Source organism: Saccopteryx leptura, chromosome 5, assembly GCF_036850995.1.
Source record: "Saccopteryx leptura isolate mSacLep1 chromosome 5, mSacLep1_pri_phased_curated, whole genome shotgun sequence".
In the NCBI taxonomy this organism is placed as follows: domain Eukaryota; kingdom Metazoa; phylum Chordata; class Mammalia; order Chiroptera; family Emballonuridae; genus Saccopteryx; species Saccopteryx leptura.
Window position 1 is genome coordinate 76,777,315 of NC_089507.1, and position 20,189 is coordinate 76,797,503.

The 20,189-nt window shown below is 37.5% G+C and overlaps 1 protein-coding gene across 11 annotated transcripts in view; it reads left to right on the forward strand.

Moving 5' to 3' along the window:
• PDLIM5 (PDZ and LIM domain 5) overlaps positions 1-20,189 on the forward strand; it is a 307,613-nt gene that overhangs the window by 130,117 nt on the left and 157,307 nt on the right. The window lies entirely within an intron of this gene.

The window sequence follows — 20,189 nt, forward strand, 5'->3', positions numbered from 1 at the left end:
CAAACCAGGATATGAGGCCGGCCGCTTTCCCTCTGAGTGAAACACCCTCGGCAAGGAAAATCTCCACCATTGGAATTAGTTCTCACTCCCTCCCGTGCGTGGCCTTCCCAGGGCGCTGGGGCTGCCCAGAGACCCTGCCCTCGGCCCACAGAAAGGCCTCTGACCCTGCCTCTCCATGGGGCAACACGGGCACTGACTCCCGGGGCCTAGGAAGAAATCTCTCGCCCACTAACTGCGCACCAACCAGGAGACCGGGTAAAATGGCCGCGCCGCTTGTCTTTCTTTCTTTGGGTTTGGCGCGAGTGTTAGCTTGTATTGCCCGGGTTGCCACAGGATCAGATTTTCCTCGGCTTGGATCTCCGTGCCACAGCCTGGTTCGGCCGTTTGTATTCACCCCCTTTGCCCGCCTCAGTTTCTATATTCACAGTTACCAGAGAAAGCCGCCCTGTTTAGGTTAGTGAGGAAGGCGGAGCATTTCTTTCTCCCTATTTCCTTCGGGGTTTGGTTATATATTTAGCCAATTTTTCACTCAATCATACCTTTGGGTGTATTGCGAAGCATCTGGAAGCTCCAAGTATAGGTTTTTCTGTTTCTGGTTGAAGATCTTGTTGAGTTTTGGGGGAGATTTATCGGTATCGCTTCCTACCCCGCCATTACTCTGACGTCATCCCCTCCCATAGGTATTTTTTTTTTTTCAAAGGAAGGCATTGTCAATGGATTTAATTGAATTAAGAGTTTTCTATGATGTTATTGTGTGTTCCTAGTGATATTGCTGAACATTATAGGGTTATGTCTTAACAACACCATATATTCTGTCAATAAATCTTACTCTTTGTACTTTCCTGTTGAGAAGATAATTGATTTCTTTTTATCCTACTAGTAATGATTGCCTTTTATTTAAAGAAGTGTAAATAATCCAGACACATAGTATCAGAATCCTAATATAAGGAAAAAAGTCAAGGAACATTTTATACCCAGTGAACTATGTAAAACATGACATGATTATGATAGATAAATGGTTACCAGTTATATGACAAAATTCTTTTTGGAAAGGTCATGAATTTATCTACCTTGCTCATTTAAGATTTGTGTGTGTGTGTGTGTGTGTGTGTGTGTGTGTGTGTGTGATTATTTTGATGTTCCTTTTACATAAAGTGGGAAAACATCTTAGTGAATTATTTTGGAATTCAAGCTTAAAGCTTGTTTGTAGTGTGGCTTCTCTGGTCTACATTTTATTACAAAAACATATATATATTATATCATGAAACAACTTCATTTAATAAAATGGGAATCTGTTTTGTGTTAGCTATATGTGTTATTGCAGCATAGAAGAAGGTTTATCTAGTGTTTTAATTTTTTTTTAATTTTTAATTTTTTTTAAATTTTTCTGAAGCTGGAAACGGTGAGAGACAGTCAGACAGACTCCCGCATGCGCCCGACCGGGATCCACCCGGCAAGCCCACCAGGGGCGACGCTCTTCCCACCAGGGGGTGGTGCTCTGCCCCTCCGGGGCGTCACTCTGTTGCGACCAGAGCCGCTCTAGCGCCTGGGGCAGAGGCCAAGGAGCCATCCCTAGCGCCCGGGCCATCTTTGCTCCAATGGAGCCTTGGCTGCGGGAGGGGAAGAGAGAGACAGAGAGGAAGGAGGGGGGTAGGGGTAGAGAAGCAAATGGGCACTTCTCCTATGTGCCCTGGCCAGGAATCGAACCCAGGTCCCCCGCACGCCAGGCCGACGCTCTACCGCTGAGCCAACCGGCCAGGGCCTATCTAGTGTTTTAGCCTCCAGTTTCAAATCATAGATTTTGGACCACTGTTAGCACCAGCACTTTTCAAAGTTGTTAGACTAAGTCTGTATGACACACAGCAAGGAATAGTCTTGCTAGATACTGAAATGAAATTATTGGAGACTGGAGAACTGAAATGGTTATTTTGCCACTGCTCTTAGTTAAACCTACATGTTTAGCCAGTAATCCAAATGAATGAATGACCTGGGTTTTAAGATGAGGGCCTAGCATTGAGAAACCAAATATGTATTTTAAAAAGCAGGCTCATTTGGATTGTACCTGCAGAGATTAGTTTTACATTTTTTACTTCACTCAAATTCAGTGGCTAAATTTAAAATTTGGGTACCCCCCCCCCAGAAGTGATTTCAGATGTCTTTTGCTTATGGCTAAAAATGAAAATTCAATATATTTAACGAATGCTTTTGTGTTTTCATATATTTCATTGGCTTTTAATATATTTTGCTATTGTAATGATATATTCCCAGCTCAGAATATTCATATATACTGATCTTTATGAAATTCTTTCTGCCTGGCTAACACCTGCACTTTGTCACCTGATTGGCACCTAGACTAGATGAGATACACACATTATTTTCATAGTCCTTTGCATTATAAAAAGGTAGTACAGTTATGAGAATTGAAGTACTATAATTTTGCTAATTATTTAGTCTGTTTACTTTCTATACTAACTTCACAAAGGCAGAACCTGTGTTTTTGTGGTTGCTTATTGCTGTATTGCCTATTTCTCATTGCCTCCTTGGTGCTTAATGGATACATAGAATACATGCATGTCAGATAAGGCAGGGGAAACTGAAGCAGGAGGTAAGATCTCTGAATAATTATAAAATTTTGAGGTTCTTTTCCTCTTACGTCTGTATTTTGGAAATAAGTTCTTCAATCCTTAATGTGTGACTTTTCACAAAGTAGTTATGTTTTTGATCAAAGCTGTTTGTACTTCATTATGTAACTTCATAATTATAACTGTCTGATATTTTAGTCTCATTTAGCAGACAGCTCAAATAATAGGTGTAAAAGCTGTTAGGGGTATAAATACAGGAAGGAGGTTACCAAAAGGTTGTTTTATAAAAATTTAAACAATTTAGTTAAAAAAACAGTTCACCATTGCTTTCATTCCTCACCTGCCTCCTTTGGCAAATCAACTGTTTTCTCTGTATCTGTGAGCTTTTTTTTCCCCTTTAGATTCCATGTATAAGAGAGATCCTGTGGTAATTATCCTACACTTTCTGGCTTATTTCATTATGTGTTATATACTTGAAGTCCTTCATGTTGTCATTTAAAGCCAAGATTTTAATCTTTTTAATGGCCATTGTGTGTGTGTGTGTGTGTGTGTGTGTGTGTGTGTGTGTGTGTAAAATTTAACCTATTGATGGACAGCTAGGTTGTTTCCATATCTTGGTTATTGTAAAGAATGCTGCAGTGAACATGGGGGTGCATATGTCTTTTTTGAATTAGTGTTTTTATTTTCTTCAGGTAAATATCTGGAATTGGAATTACTGGATCATATGGTAGTACACTTCTTAATTTTTTGAGGAACTCCCATACTGTTCTCCACAGTGACTGAACCAATTTAGGGTTTCCTTTTCTCTGTATCCACACCAACATTTGTTATTTTGTCTTTTTGATGATAACCATTCTAACCTATTTGAAGTAATACCTTATTATGGTTTTGCTTTGCTTTACCCTGATGATTAATGATGTTGAACATCTTTTCATGTACCTGTTGGCTAACTGTATGTCTGTTTTGGAAAAAAGTCTATTCAGATCTTTTGCTTGTTTTTTTCATTGGATTGTTTGTTTATTTATTTTGCTGTTGAATTCTTTATAGATTTTGGATATTATCTCCTTATCAGATACCTGATTTGCAAATTTCTTTCCCATTAAGAATCTGTGCCTTTTCATATTCTCGATCATTTCCTTTGCTATGCATAGCTTTATATATAATATTATCCCATTAATTTTTGTTTTTGTCCCTTTGCTTTTGGTGTCAGATTTAAATATTTATTGCTAAAATCTTTGTTAAGGAGGTTGGCCGTATATGTTTTCTTCCAGGTTTCGGGTCTTACATTCAAGTCTTTAATCCATTTGACGTTTTATGTGTGGTATAAGATAGTGGTTAAGTTTCATTCTTTTGCGTGTGGCTGTCTAGTTTTACTAACACCGTTTATTAAATTAAATACATTATATATACTTGTCTCTTTTGTGGTAAATTAATTGATCGTATATGCATGGGTTTATTTTTGGGCTTTTTATTCTGTTCCATTCATCTGTATCTTTTTGTATGTAATTTGAAATCAGTGAATGTGATGCTTCCAGTTTTATTCTTTTTTCTCAAGATTGCTTTCGCTATTTCATTTATTTTTCTGATTCCATAGAAATTTTGGAATTATTTGTCTGTTTCTTTGAAAAATGCCATTGGGATTTTGATAAGGATTGCATTGAATCTGTAAATTGCTTTGAGCAGTAGGGACATTTTAACAATACTGATTCTTCTAATTCATGAGCATGGTATTTTCATGTGTCTCCAGTTTCTTTTATTTATGTCTTATATTTTTTAATATACAGGTCTTTCGCCTCCTTGGTTAAATTTATTTATATGTATTCTTTGATGCAGTTATAAATAGAATTATTTTATTTCTTTTATAGTTTGTTATTACTGTACAGAAACAAAACAATTTTGTGTATTGATTTTGTATACAGCAACTTTACTGAATTTGTTTATTGATGTTTTCTGATGGAGCATTTAGAGTTTTCTATATATACTGTGTAATCTGGAAAAAGTGACAATTTTAATTCTTTCCAGTTTGGATGGCTTTTATTTTCTTACCTAATTTCTGTGGCTAAGACTTCTAGTAATATGTTGAATAAAAATAGTAAGAGTGGGCATCCTTATCTTAATCCTGGTCATAGAAGTAGGGCTTCCACTTTTTTGCAGTTGAGTATAATGTTAGCTGTGGGCTTGTCATATATGATCTTTATTATGTTGAGGTACATTCCCAATATAGCCATTTTGCTGAGAGTTTTTATCATAAAAAGGTGCTGAAATTTGTTTTTGTGTGTGTATGTGTGTGTGACAGAGAGCGAGAGAGAGGGGACAGACAGGAAGGGAGATAAATGAGAAGCATCAGTTCTTTGTTGTGGCACCTTAGTTGTTCATCATTTGCTTTCTCATATGTGCCTGGACCGGGGTTACAACAGCAGAACGAGTGACCCCTTGCTCAAGCCAGTGACCTTGGGCTCAAACCAGCGACCTTTGGGCTCAAGCCAGCGACCCCACGCTCAAGCTGGTGAGCCCGCAGTCAAGCTGTTAACCTTAGGGTTTTGAACCTGGGTCTTTCAAGTCCCTGTCTGACACTCCATCCACTGTGCCACTGCCTGGTCAGGCAGGTATTGGAATATGGTAAATGCTAGTTCTTTCTTTTTTTTTTTTTTTAGCGAGAGATGGGCAGGGGACAGACAGGGACAGACAGGAAAGGAGACAGATAAGAAGCATCAGTTCTTCATTGTGGCACCTTAGTTGTTCATTGATTGCCTTCTCGTATGTGCCTTGACCAGGGAAGGGACTCCAGCCAAGCCAGTGACCTTTGGCTCAAGCTAGCACCCTTCGGGTTCAAGCCAGTGTCTATGGGGTCATGTCTATGATCCCACACTCAACCCAGCAACAATGCACTCAAGCCAGATGAGCCAAGCTCAAGCTGGTGACCTCAGAGTTTTGAACCTGGTCCTCAGCATCCCGTGCTGAGGCTTTATCCACTGCGCTACTGCCTGATAAGGCTAAATGCTATTTCTTAATCAATTTAAATGATCATATGATTTTTATCCTTCTTTTTGTTGACATGGTGCATCACACTGACTGGTTTGGTGATGTTGAACTATCCTTGCATCCCTGAGATAAATACCACTTGAACATGATATTTATTCCTTTTAATGGGTTGTAGAATTTGGTTTGCTGATACTTTATTCAAGATTTTTTCATTTGTGTTCAGAGACACTGAGTTTTAAAGAGTTGTCACTTTTAGTTTTTGGAAAATTTAATAAGTTATTGGTATTGTTTTTTAAATGTTTGATTGAAGTCATCACTGAAGATGCTGGTCCTAAAGTTTGTTTGTTGGGAGGTTTTTTATTACTGAGTCGACCTCCTTATAATTAGTCTGTTCAGGTTTCCTATTTCCTTATGAGTTGTTCTTTTTTTATTAGTTTTAATTTATTGTGTTAACATCAATCCAAGCCCACTCAATATAACACCCTTACCCCCCACCCATGTGTTCCCCCATTACACTCCCTTTATCCTCCTCCCCCTAATTCCCCCTCTTCCGTCTGGGATTTTCTGTCCTGTTATCTGTATCTATGTGTTATGTATATATAATTTCAGTAATCCCTTCACTTTCTCTGATCCTGTTCCTTCATTCCCCTTTCCTCTGACAGCTGTCCCTCTTCTCCCTGTGACCCTGCTTCTGCCTCTACTCTGTTCCTCAGTTCACCTTGTTCATTAGAGTCCACATATAAGTGAGATCATTTTTTTTTTTTTCTCTGCCTGACTTATTTCACTTGGCATAATAATCTCCAGGTCCAGCCTGACCAGGTGGTGACACAGCAGATAGAGAGTCAGACTGGGACATGGAAGACCCAGGTTTGAAACCCCGAGGTTGCCGCCTTGAGCATGAGCTCATCCTGATTGAGTGTGAGTTCACCAACTTGAGCCCAAGGTCACTGGCTTGAGCAAGGGATCACTTGGTCTGCTGTAGCCCCCAGTCAAGGCACATATGAGAAAGCAATCCATGAACAACTAAGGAGCTGCAACGAAGAATTGATGCTTCTCATCTCTGTCCCTTCCCATCTCTCTGTCCCAATCTGGCCCTTTCTCTGACTCTCTCTCTGTCTCGCTAAAAAAAATTGGAGACTTATATTATGCATTTTTAAATTAAATTTTCAGAAAATATTTTTGTTGCCATATATTTACTAAAACCCTGGTGTGCAACAGACTGGATATTTTTTTAATTAGTTTTTTTAAAGATACTTTTAGAAGCCATACTCTACATTATGTCACTGATAAGTCATATTTGAGCTGGCTTTATTGATTTACTCATTTCTTCAGAGAGAGGTTTTCATTATCACTCATTGGAGTAGGCTAGAGAAGTCCTCCCATAAATATAAAATTGCTGGGAGGTAATAGGGTAATGCCCCATTTTGGAAGGTAGAAGTGTAGACCAACTTCTCTCATTCCTAGTTGAGCCTATAGGATTTTGCAGTAAGATTAATTCTGTAGGAGAACAACAGGGATTTTAAAATGAAGAAAGAAGATTTTTGAGGCTCCATTCTTTTTTGTCACTTTCCTTTCTTTCTTCACTTTCTCTTCTCTGTTTCTCTTCCTTCTTCCCTTCTGCTTTCTCTGTTTCTCTTATTTTTTTGTCTGGATAATTAGAAATTTTGACTGAGGAAAACTTTTTTTAAACTTGTGTGATATTGAATACCCATATTCCTACTGGAAGCTAGATGAGGCTTAGAGAGAGTTAATTAGGGTAGCAATTTAGAGGTAAGCTTTAAGGGAGGGAGATTTCCCTCTTGCTTTATCCAGCCTACTTTATCTAAGTGGGAGGAACAGATTGGAGTCAGGGAATAAACTGTTTAAGAATAAAACTAACCCTGGCTGGTTGGCTCAGCAGTAGAGTGTCAACCCGGCGTGTGGAAGTCCTGGGTTCGATTCCTTGTCAGGGCACACAGGAGAAGCACTCATCTGCTTCTCTACCTTTCCCCTTCTCCTTCTCTATCTCTCTTTTCCCCTCCCACAGCCAAGGCTCCATTGGAGCAAAGTTGGCCCCGGTACTGAGGACAGCTCCATGGCCTCTGCCTCAGGTGCTAGAATGGCTCCTGCCTCAATGGAACAACACCCCGATAGGCAGAGCATCGCCCCATGGTGGGCATGCTGGGTGGATCCCTGTCGGGCACATGCGGGAGTCTATCTGACTGCCTCCTAGCTTCTAACTTTGGAAAAATCCAAAAAGAAAGAATAAAATATGTACTTTTGTCTGGATGTATGATGTATTATCACAGGAGGGAGAGTGGCAGGTGATGTGACAAGTAGGAGGGCAGCCCATCTGGTGGTCGTGAGATGGACTTTGGAATCATTTTAGCCCCAGCACTGTGACCTTTTAGCTCTGTAAACTTAGACATATAACATAAGCTCTCTCTGCCTTAGTTTCCTCACTTATAAATTGGAAATTCTGGTACTTAGAGCAGAGGTTTTGTGAGGTTAAATGAGTTAATACCTGCAAGACATCTACCTCTATGCAATGTTTTCCTGCTCCTTCTCTGTTTCTCTGTTACTAGAATCAAGTCTGTACCAGGTACCATATTGAAGTAGATATCTTTGTGTGTGTTACCACTAGTATATATACTAGCCAAATGTGTTACAGGATGGGCACACAGTGAGGTTCTTTCTTCCTACTTTGCCATTTTGAAAGTTTTATTGTTGTTTTTTAAGTTTGTGATAGTGACTATCTTTTTGTTTTTAAGATTGCTGTCAGCAACCTGCCCCTGCCAAGTCCACTGTTATCCCAAGCTCAGAAGCCTTTGGTGAGCTAAGTACCCAGAACAAGACTCATGCAGAGGTGCTCCAGTCTCTTTTACTCTGAATGGAAACAAACAACAACAACGGACAGTGGCACTGACTGACATAAGAACATTTGCATTTCTAGCTGCTGTTTTGTGACTGAGCATTTGCTGTCTGTGAAGGGGTGAAGCATCTAGAATAAATCAGTGTTTTTTTCAGAGTGCTAGAAGTCATCTAACGACATTTGGTGCTATCTTGGTAAAAGCCAACTGTGCAGACTGGTTTATTGGGCTAGAATAACAAAGCTGGGGCTGTGGAAGAAGGCAGAGGAGACCTCAGAGGGGCGGTCGTGGTTCTGACCTAAACAGAGAGAACGTGGAGAATCCCTGGGAATTTTCTTTTTCAAATCCCAAACAAGATAAATAAAATAATTCCATGTATAGAACTATTATTTCCATGGGTCCAAGTGTTGATGGATTTGGGTTATGAAAGGCTACAGATCAACAGATAAAGCTGAGGCCGTACTTCCGGCAACAGGAATGAAGACCTAGCCATCTTTAAGGGGTGAGAGAAAGTGCATGGTAGAAAAAGCTAAAGAACCTGGAGTTGAAAGCTTGGGTTTCTTGGAAACAGTATGGTATTCAGGAGTGATGGTTATGTGATGCAGGCAATCTGTTCTAAGGAGTCAAATTTTTTTTTTTTAATTTTTTTTAATGAATTTTTTTAAATTTTTATTTTATTTATTCATTTTAGAGAGGAGAGAGGGAGAGAGAGAGAGACAGAGAGAGAGACAGGGGGGAGGAGCTGGAAGCATCAACTCCCATATGTGCCTTGACCAGGCAAGCCCAGGGTTTCGAACCAGCGACCTCAGCATTTCCAGGTCGATACTTTATCCACTACGTCACCACAGGTCAGGCAGGAGTCAAATTTTTAAGGAGACCACACTAGTTGATGTAGAAGTAACTTGTAAACTCAGATTCTTCAGAAGTTAAGTGTTGTCACGTACTGTGCCCTGTATTGTATGGCTTTTGGCAACCTGGTCAGCCTAGGCTGTCAGTTTCCTTGTCGCCTTTCCCCTAATGTGTAAACACCTTGAACTGCTTGTCTTTCCCTGAAAATGGTAGTACTTTTTAAAAACTGAATTTAAACTGAATACGTTAGTTCATGAAACCATACAGGTGTACAACTTAACAAAACATCACTTGCACACTGCATCGTGCCCCCATCCTCATGTCTTTCACAGGCTTTTTGTTTTGGGGAGAGCACATCTCTTCTGTTTTGTTTCTGCAAATGCCATCCCATATTTCAGCACTCAGGGCAATTGTCATTATCTCTGAGAAACTTTCTTCATGCTGCTTAATTATGTTATATTAGTCATTCCAGTATTTGAGTTGTTAGTGACATAATACATTTTTTAATTTAGTTAGGAATCTGAAAGCTTGGATTAAACTCCAATGTTGCCACTCTTAATGGTTGTGAGACCTTGGGCCAGTTACTTGAAAACCTTAATTTATGATTTACTCATTTGATCAATGGCTATCATAAAAGTACCTGCTATAAGGTTTTAAAGCTTAGCCTGTGGTATCTAAACTATAGTTTTTTGTTTTTTTTTTTACCTTTGCTTGTCCCTCTGCCTGGAATGCTTTTCCCTACGTATCTGCATGGCTCTTTTTCTTATTTTGTTCCACTCTGTATTTATTTATTTATTTATTTATTTATTTATTTATTTATTTATTTTTTCTGAAGCTGGAAACGGGGAGAGACAGTCAGACAGACTCCCGCATGCGCCCGACCAGGATCCACCCAGCACGCCCACCAGGGGGCGACGCTCTGCCCACCAGGAGGCGATGCTCTGCCCCTCTGGGACGTCGCTCTGTTGCAACCAGAGCCACTCTAGCACCTGGGGCAGAGGCCAAGGAGCCATCCCCAGCATCCGGGTCATCTTTGCTCCAATGGAGCCTCGTTGCGGGAGGGGAAGAGAGAGACAGAGAGGAAGGAGAGGGGGAGGGGTAGAGAAGCAAATGGGCGCTTCTCCTGTGTGCCCTGGCCGGGAATCGAACCCAGGACTTCTGCACGCCAGGCCGACGCTCTACCACTGAGCCAACCGACCAGGGCCCACTCTGTATTTAAATATCACCTTCCCTGAAAATCTTCTCTGACTACCTTACCTTAAAAGAGTGTTTCCTGATACTCTCTATTCCCTTTCTGTGCTTTATTTTTATTCTGTGATACTTATTTCCTGACATTGTATTATTTTTCTGTATAGTTGTTGTTGTTGATTTTCTCTTTCCCCCTGACTAAATTTAAGTTCCATGAGGCAAAGACCTCATTTTATTCATTGTTGTATTAATATGCTTAGAATAGCCTGACACATAATAGGCGTTTGACAAGTATGTGTTAGATTAGAGAATAAATGTATGTTTGCTTTCCCCATTAACCTATAATTGAATCTTATACTATTAACATCTGATCCACATGTAGTCGCTTAGTAAATGTATGATAAATGAAATAATACCTAAGTTAGTTAAATTTTAGAGGACTCAGCTGCTTTCAGTGGAAGAAAATTCTTGTGTAATTGGAGAATATACAAAATTTATTTTAGCGCTGAAGTGAGAATATTGTAGATATTAATTGTAATGACTGTTTAGTCTAATGAGAGATTATAACAGTAAAGTCTATGTAAATATTTATTATGGTTTAGGGTTTAAAGGGACCCTAGAACATTTGATATAACTTTCTATACCACTGGGCAGAATGAGGCCAGAGCTGTAAATGACTTACCCAAGGTCACAGAATTCATTAGTGATAGAGCTAGAATTACCCTTAGGTTTCTTGAGTAATACTAAGAGTTGCAAAAGTGTGGATAACAGACACATTCTTACACAGTTTGCAGACTTATTAATGGCCACAGATATTCTTGTGTTAGGCTGGTGTCATGAAAATTTAAATGTGTATACTTTTTAGAAACAACTCCTAAAGAAAAAGTCAGATAAGTGTGCCAAAATAAATGTACAGTGTAATTAATCATTTTATGTTTAATGTAAGAGTAAGAAAAGTTGGAAGTGAGTTAAATTACTAAATAATAACCTATGTATTAATTAAATACCTTTAATTTCCAGTGTTGTAATTCATTAACCTTTCTCATCTCATGAGACACACAAATTAATTATAAAATTGTGTGGCAGCCTGACCAGGCGGTGGCACAGTGGATAGAGCTTCGGACTGAGACATGGAGAACCCAGGTTTGAGACCCTGAGGTTGCCGGCTTGAATGCGGGCTCATCTGGTTTGAGCAAGGCTCACCAGCTTGAGCCCAGGGTTGCTGGGTTGCGCTAGGGGTCATTTGCTCTGCTATAGTCCCCGTCAAGGCACATATGAGAAAGCTCTCAGTGAACAACTAAGATGCTGCAACGAAGAATTGATGCTTCTTATCTCTCTCCCTTCCTGTCTGTCTGTCCGTCCCTATCTGTCCCTCCTTTTGTCTCTCTCTGTCTCTGTCATAAAATAAAAATTGTGCAGCATGCCAAAAAATATATTTTTTGCTGATCTGACAAAAAAAAATAGATATAATTTTGATTCATCCACACTGGATGGCTATTGTTGTGATGGCTGTTGTCATTTTTTTAATTTGATAATCTAAGGGAAAAGAGGCCAGTGCCCTGGCTAAACAGTCAGGTATTGCATGTTTTAAAAACTCTTGCAGCACACTGGTTGAAAGTTGCTGGAATAGGCTGTTATTAAATGTAGTGATTTACAGTATGAAGATTTTAAAAGTTACTTAAAAGCAAGTATGTTTTTTTTAAGGTGCACTTATCTTCCACTAGCATGTGAAATTATGATTTTGCACCATTTGGAATACATATTCTGCTTTGAGTTCTTAGGCTTTCTTGACGTTCATGGATTTTTTTGGTTTTACTCTTGTGGATATTGAGAGGCTTGTGATTTTTTTCCATCATAGAAGAATGCTGGCACTGGTGATTTAGAAACCACACTTTGAGAAACATTGTTCTCAGGTTTCATTAAAGCATTAGTTCTTAAATTTTTTTTGGTCATAGATGCCTTTGAGATTTTGGGGAAAGCTATGGACTGACTGAATGGAAAATACATGCATACTCACACACAATTTACATACAGTTTCAGGGAATGCCTATCATCATTGAGCAGAACCTAGTGAACAGCAGGTTGGAAATGTGTGAATTTCAGTGTTTATCTGTTCCCAGATGAAGTAGAGTTCAGTAATACATTGTTAACCATTATAGCTATCTGATTTTTTTCTTTACCATTTTCCTTATTATGAAGTGAATACAGAGAAACACTAATTTCTCTGTAATAAATTTGATTTTGAGATGTTTGTAGATGTGCGTTCTTTTTTTCTTTAACCTTCATATTTTTCACATTTCTGATAGAATTATATTCACACATTAAGTAAAGAGCACATTCATCTCTAGGCTTAAACACATGTGGATTAGCTATAAAATGAAAGTGTTTCGTGGCATCTTAACAACTTTAATAAAATGTGTCAATTTTATTAGGATGGTAGTAGAGGAAAACAAAGATGTTATTTGAATAAAGGACTCCTCATGGGAAATATATTTAGACTGCTAGAATAAACTAGGACCAGAAGCTGTGTGTTTAAACTGGATAGCTCAGTGCCTACACAAGGAAGAAGCATAATTATCCTCTTTCTTCCGTTTGATTTTGTAAGACATAATGACACATACTTTGAGGTATTTTCTTTATTGCTACCATATAAGGTATATGCTCAGACTTTTGAGCAAAATTGACTACAGTTTGACTCATAAGTCAAAAAATAAGGTCCCTAGTTAAAGTAACCAGCGTTTACATGAGTTAGGAGTTTATCTCAGTATTCTAACCTACAAAATGCCAAATCATTTTATTTTACAGGAAAGGATATTAAAATGAATGCAAAGTAGCTTCCAGTTTTAAAGGGGCATATGCACATTAGAATGTGAAAATTGGCAGTTTTTATGTAGCAGAGTAGTACTTACAGTCTGGTTAAGGCATTAACACCATATAAAATGAAATAGTGCAAGACAGAATAACTTCAAAGTGCTAAGTAATATTGTAGAACAGATTAATAAGCACCAGAGTAAATTAATAGGGATTTGAAAAAAAAGCCTTAAAGGATATGTTTGAAAAGAAAATTTAGCACTTCCCACATGTTTTTTACTTCTCAATGTAGTGGCTGAAACTCCACCACTTTTGCTTATTGTGATACTTAGTGATTGAGTATCACTCATGTTTGCCAGGAAAACAAGTTCTGTGAGTTCTCTGTTTTGTGTAATGTTCGTAAGTTCTTGTGTGTTCTTATTTTGGAGAGGGGTGGAAAAGTCACATTTATGGAATTCTGAGAAGTATGTAGGAGATAAACACCTAGAGACTTTCAGCCATAGGTTCAGATGTCTGATTAAAACTTTTATTCTACAGTATGTACTAGAATATAATATTCCAAAGCAAAATTAAAGATCAACCTTTAATCAGGGTTGGTTTTTTTTTGTGTTTTTTTTTTTTTTAAATAAGACTTTTCTCAGTGTTTTCCTCTGCCTCAAGAAAATTCTGTTGGTCAGACTGATATAATTTTATTAGTAAATTTCTCTAGCTGTTAGTAACACCATTATTAAAAAAACAATATCTTTTATTTTCCCATGGGTTAGTTCCCATGGTTTTCGGACATGGGAAATTTCTGTTAGTGTTTCCTTCTATAACTGTCATATTTATATGTTTCTTTTTAACATTTACTGTGTCTGATGGCATTCCTGTCATGCCCATGGTGTTAGGGTCATACATTTCCAAGCAGTCCATATTTGTTGAAAATACACGGAAGGTTGAAAATGTGCATGCTGGAATGGCTCATTGTATACATACTTGTTTCCTACTTGTTACCCATAGTATGTAATAGGGTAATTGCCAAAGTCAATTTTTTTCAAATAGCATTAATGATTCTTAGTGAACATTTAACTTTTTTTTTTTAAGTGAGAGGAAGAGAGATGGTGAGACAGACTCCAGCATGCGCCCTGACCGAGATCCACCTGGCAACCCCATCTGAGGCTGGTGCTCAAATCAACTAAGCTATTTTTAGCGCTGAGGCTGATGCCCTTGGACCATGGTAGCCATCCTCAGTGCTTGGGGCTGATGCTGGACTCCCCAGCATTTTCTCAATTGAGCCACTGCCTGCGAGAGAAGAAGAAAGAGAAAAGGGGGAGAGGAAGGAAAGGATACAGATGGTTACTTCTCTTGTGTGCCCTGACCAGGAATCGAACCTGGGATATCTGCATGCTGAGCTGATGCTCTGTCCACTGAGCCAACTGGCCAGGGCCAACAACTAACTCTTAAAAGGATGTTATCTATATTAGAAAATGATCTCAGTAATATACTTGAGCATATATATATCTTGAATAAATTGTATCTATTGCTCATATGTACTTTTTGAGATTGGTAACTGCTGGCTCATTTCCACAGGAAGGCAAATAGATTTGAGGTGCATATGATTTGGAAAGATACATTTCATTAGAGAATTCTGATACAGTGTGGGAGTGGCTGTTATGGCTAAACATTAATGAAAAAGCTTAGGGCAATATAGCAGCTGTATTTGACACTCATTTTAAAGAGGAATCTTAGATTCTAACTTTTAAAATGAAAGCTCTGTAGTACTTTCTTTGATTTCATTTGTTTTTGCTATAAGTTTAGTGATTAGTTTGTTTCTGTGATGTGCTGTCAAGAGCTAATAGCCACAGGAAGGGTTAATCTCTAGTAGATTTATCTCTAACTCTTTGTGAATCCCAAATAGCATACTTCTTTGAAGATAAGAGACATTTTTTATTTTGTGCATTTTTGAGATCCTTGTTAAGTTGTATGCTGTCTTGAGATGCTAATATTTTATTTTCAGTACAGTTTTATAAGGATGTAATGCTACTTTTCTCTTTCATTAAAAAGTTTTAAGAAGAAATGCTGCTGGAATCACATTTGTCTGAAGGCTAAGCATGTGGGGGGAAGTTTAGTTATAAATTTTATTTAAGGATAATTAAAATTACTACTGTGTTTAGTGATACACATAAGTATTACTGTGAGTTAATTGGTTCTAAATTTATAGTTATTAATTACAGTCATTGAGGTTATTTATTCAAATCAAAATGTAACACCTTTTATAGTGAGTTATTATTTTGATGTTCTGTTCAACTTAAGTATTTTGTGTATGTGCCTATGAATGTATAACATACCTAGAGATAAGGCCTAGGTCTAGCTTACCAAGTCTAGGTTACCTCCAGATGCTTTCTTCCCCATGGTCTTGCTTCCCTGTTCTACTCCCTTTACCAGTACCCTTGCTGTATGTTCTCTCATTTTCTTTCCTTCTTGTCCTTCCCTGACCCCCAACTCAAGCCTTCTTCATGAACATCACCTTACTGATTTTGATAGTTTGGTCTCTTGATACAGTGGCAATACCTAACTGTCTTGGGAAGTGATGATCTGAGGTCACCATCCTGTGGGAATGGAGTTTGGAAAATTCAGACTTGGATAGTGTTAAGCAGAGAAGGAGGGCATGGTCAGCTGGGATTCTAATTCTGTGACATACCGAGCTCTATTGCTAAGTGAGGGGAAGGTTTAGAGAAGCAGAGGAAAGGGAATGAATTAGGAGGGATATTTGGTCTTCCTTTAAGGAGAGGAGGGAAAAGCCAGAAGTTCAGACTGGTCTGTTTGAAAAGCTGTTTTCTCTGTTCTATAGGTTTTTGAAGCAGGTGTCCCAGCTTGTGTGAATTGGTGGCATAGCATAATAATAATAATAATAATAAACATATTCTGCATTATGTGGTATGTGCTGTGCTGGTGTTTTATTTAATCTGCTCAACAGCTCTGAGAGCCAGGTGGTATTATAGTCCCCATTTTCAAGGAGAGAGAGCTGAAGCTTAGAGCAGCCTATTAAATTTATGTCACATGATTAATAGATGGCAGAGCATGAATATGAACTCATGCTTGCCTAACTTCAAAGCCTCTGCTCAGTACTGTGTTCTTACTTGCTCTGTGGACATAGGCAAGTCATTTAATCCCTTTGATGCTCTCTTTTCCCATCTGTAAAAATTTTGATAAAGTGGTAAAGAATGATAAAGGGCCTCCAAGGTCCCTGACTTACTGTTGGTGCTCTGTAAATAGTCCAGATTACTTTCTCTGGGTCATTTCTTTCTCAGGGGAGAAAAAGACTATGTGAGAGGAGCTCCCCCTCTAAAGTGACTAAGAAAACTTATCTTTGGGCATTTCCTAGTTAGAGTAAAATGGGAGAAGGCTACGTCTATAATATCTTTTTCCCCTTACATTACACACACACACACACACACACACACACACGCACGCTCTCTCTCTCTCTCTCTCTCTCTCTCTCTCTCTCTCTCTCTCTCTCCCCCTCCATCTGCAGCAATAAACAGAAGCTCAGAGGTTGTTCCAACATGTGCAGCCATGTATGCTTGCAACTTAAGTGAGACCACAAAGCAATGTTTCTGAAAAAGCATACAGCTATAGTTAAGTTTATGGAAAAGTAGACAGCAGTACTGAAAAATGCATTGAAGATCAAAAGAGAAGCAATTGCTTGTGATTAGTTTGATTTACACTGGGCTTGACCCAGGAGCTTCCCACAGCTGTTTCCTTCCTGCACATTATGCATTTATGAAATACACACATCTTTATGGCTGTCATATAATATGTATAAAATTTACTGATGACAGAAACTTATTACCGCTTCAAACAAATGCAAGCTATTTAGGCTTGTTAAAAACAAAGGAAAAACGAACTGTGCAAATAATGAATGACCTTGTCGTTTTTCCTTAACTGCTCACAATTCATAATAATGCTACATAATACCCAATTAAAGGGGGGGATTTATCTTTCTAATGAGTGCATGGCTTCAGAAAGAGGCTCTAGGGATAATTGAAGCTCATAGGAGTATTCAGTGAGATGTCCCCTTTAACAAGTCTTATATTTGTTTTCTAGGCATTGGGCTTTCCCACTCTGCATACAGCATTAGTTCAGGCTCTTCACGATTTTTAGTTTAAATGATATGAGTAGAAAGCCTGAGTATTGAATAATAAAGATAGAGTTTAAGAAAAGAAGTTTAATGTAAAAAAACCCAAGACAGTATTACTGAGTCTAAAAATCTGTAGATAAAAATGAGTTTGACAGTTCAAATAATGAAAGATTATACAGATGGCCATAGGTTTTTGTTTTAATTTCTGATAATTTATTGAGAAAGGGTTGAGAGTAAATTATATAATTAAGCTCTTTCTAATACTTGTTTGATGAAACTACCAAGGGGAGTTGTGATAACACTTTGGAAGACCTAGGAAAAGTACATTACTATCCAAAATGGATTTACTTTGTCCTATGGGAAATATGGTTTGATTTTTTTACCTTACTTAAATCAGTCAGCCTAATGATTAATTGAAGATGATCATTTTCAGATTAGAATCTGTTTTTCTCCTTTTGGTGAATTAAGTATACTTTTAGAATTTAGTGTATTGATATACTGATTTATTGGTTTTTTATTTATCACAATTTAATCAGATATTTTTCTAGTACCTACAATAATCAAGTTTTTCAGAGAAGAGCGTATTATAAAAAAATGATCCCTGACTTTATATGGTGCTTGTTTTGAAGTTGGAAACCAGTTGGAGTTGGTGGCAAATTATAGATGGTTTGCATTTTGGGCTTCAGCTTTATTCTACATTGTAGGAAGCAGAAGATATTTGAAGATTGAAAGATATTTTATAAACTATTGACATGGTTGGAGTTCCGGTGTGAAACTCCATAGTGGTAGGGCCACCATTATGGAAAAGTCAAGATGGGGGGAGGAACTTGGGGAGTCTTGCAGGAGGCAGTAGGCAAGATCAGGTGACAGATGATCAGGATATGAACTAACATGGGAGGAGAATGTAAGAATTGACAAAATTTAGTAACCTCCCTAGATGTGGTACTTGGAAGGGATAGAATTCACAGGAGCTATAGGATTTCTCTCTGAAAATAAGGTAGCAGAGTAAAAGCAACCCTAAAAAGAGGGAATTTTGAGAAGTTGGTTTTGCACATCTTGAGGTCATAGGATCTCAGAATCTAGTTGGGCAACTGGAACAAAGGGATAATAAAAGTTTTATCTAGTTATGACATTGGATTTAATTATTTTCTTTCTATATTGTTCATTAGTACAAGGCTGGGATTATTTAAATTGCTATTGTTGAGTGCCGTTAAAGAAATGTCCCACAGGTCTCAGTGTTTCTATGTTAAGGCTACTATTGATACTTTATATAATATTAAGGGTGATGAATTTACCTGTGTTCTATTTCTATTTTTTTTAATGCTTGTTTTTATTGGCTATGTACTAAAATCTAGGATAAATTATGTTTATATTTTTTCTCTATCAGGATTCAAAGTTTAATGCATTTGCTGATTCTAATGGGGAATAGATATCTTCTTGCACTGCCTACAGTCTTTCAAATTTGACTTCTGTTTTGGGATTAATGTATACTTTTGTGCGTACAGCTCACAGATAAACTTTTAAAACTGAATGGCACCTTAGGAGGGACTATGAGATCATCTACTACAGCACCCTTATTTCTCGGATTAGTAATCTGAGGTCAAGAGAATAGTAATAATACTTAACATTTATAACTGAGTTATAATCTCATATAATCATAACAATCCTGTAGATAAGTCTCTTTGTGGCATTGCTGTATAAGAACTGTTGTCTTTGTAAATGTCTTTCACAATTTAAACAAAGTGTTTTTTATACATTAGATAATAACAGTATTTCTGTATTAAAGTAAATTATTTTAAAGATATTTAAATTAATAAAAAGAAATTAACTATTGAAAGGTGATCCACACCGAGTATTTAATATATAGTCATGTGCTGCTGAAGACAGGGATATGTTCTAAGAAATGCATTGTTAGGTGATTTTCATTGTTGGGCGAATATCATAGAGAGCACAAACATATATGGTATAGCCCACTGTGTACCTAGATCACAAGCCTGTATAGCATGTTACTGGACAAAACAACACAAGATTAAATCAAGCACAAAGAAAGAGATGCAGTCAGGAGACTAGTAAACATGAAACTTACGAGGGTGCTTCCAGCCTAACATGGCATGGTATTTCACAGCAAACTTGGTTTGTAAGTACAAAGAGTGGACTCTAACAATAAAAAGTGTAGTATACATAATCTAGTAACATAGTTGTTTATTATTATCAATAGTATGGACTGTACATAATGTATGTGTATAGTTTTATTAGACTGGCTGTACAATAGGTTTGTTTTCACCAGCATTCCCACCAACACATGAATAATGCCTTGGACTACAACGTTACCAAGGCTACAGTGTCACTAGGCGATAGGAATTTTCAGCTTCATTATAACTTTATGGGACCACTGCTGTATATGTGCTCATTGTTAACTGAAATATTATGCAGTGCATGACTATAGTAAAACCATATAACTTAATATACTTGTTAATTCTTCCTAAATCCCAAATATCTACATTCTTTAATATTTAAATAAATATATCTGCCAATACAGTATTTTAAAATATAAGTAATGAAGTTCTATCTTGATTCTTTTTTTATCCTGAAATCCAATTTATTTAATTTTCATTAAATTTTGGAACTACTTTGACAGTCATACAGTATATATAATAAAAGGTGTGTATGTATATACATATCTATATATATATAATAAAGTTATATTGGTAAGTTTTATATGAATTAAATTTTGATTTGTTTGTGTGGAAAGTTTATTTTTTTAATGTCATTTCATTAATTCATTTTTATCTTAAGACATCTGGGCAG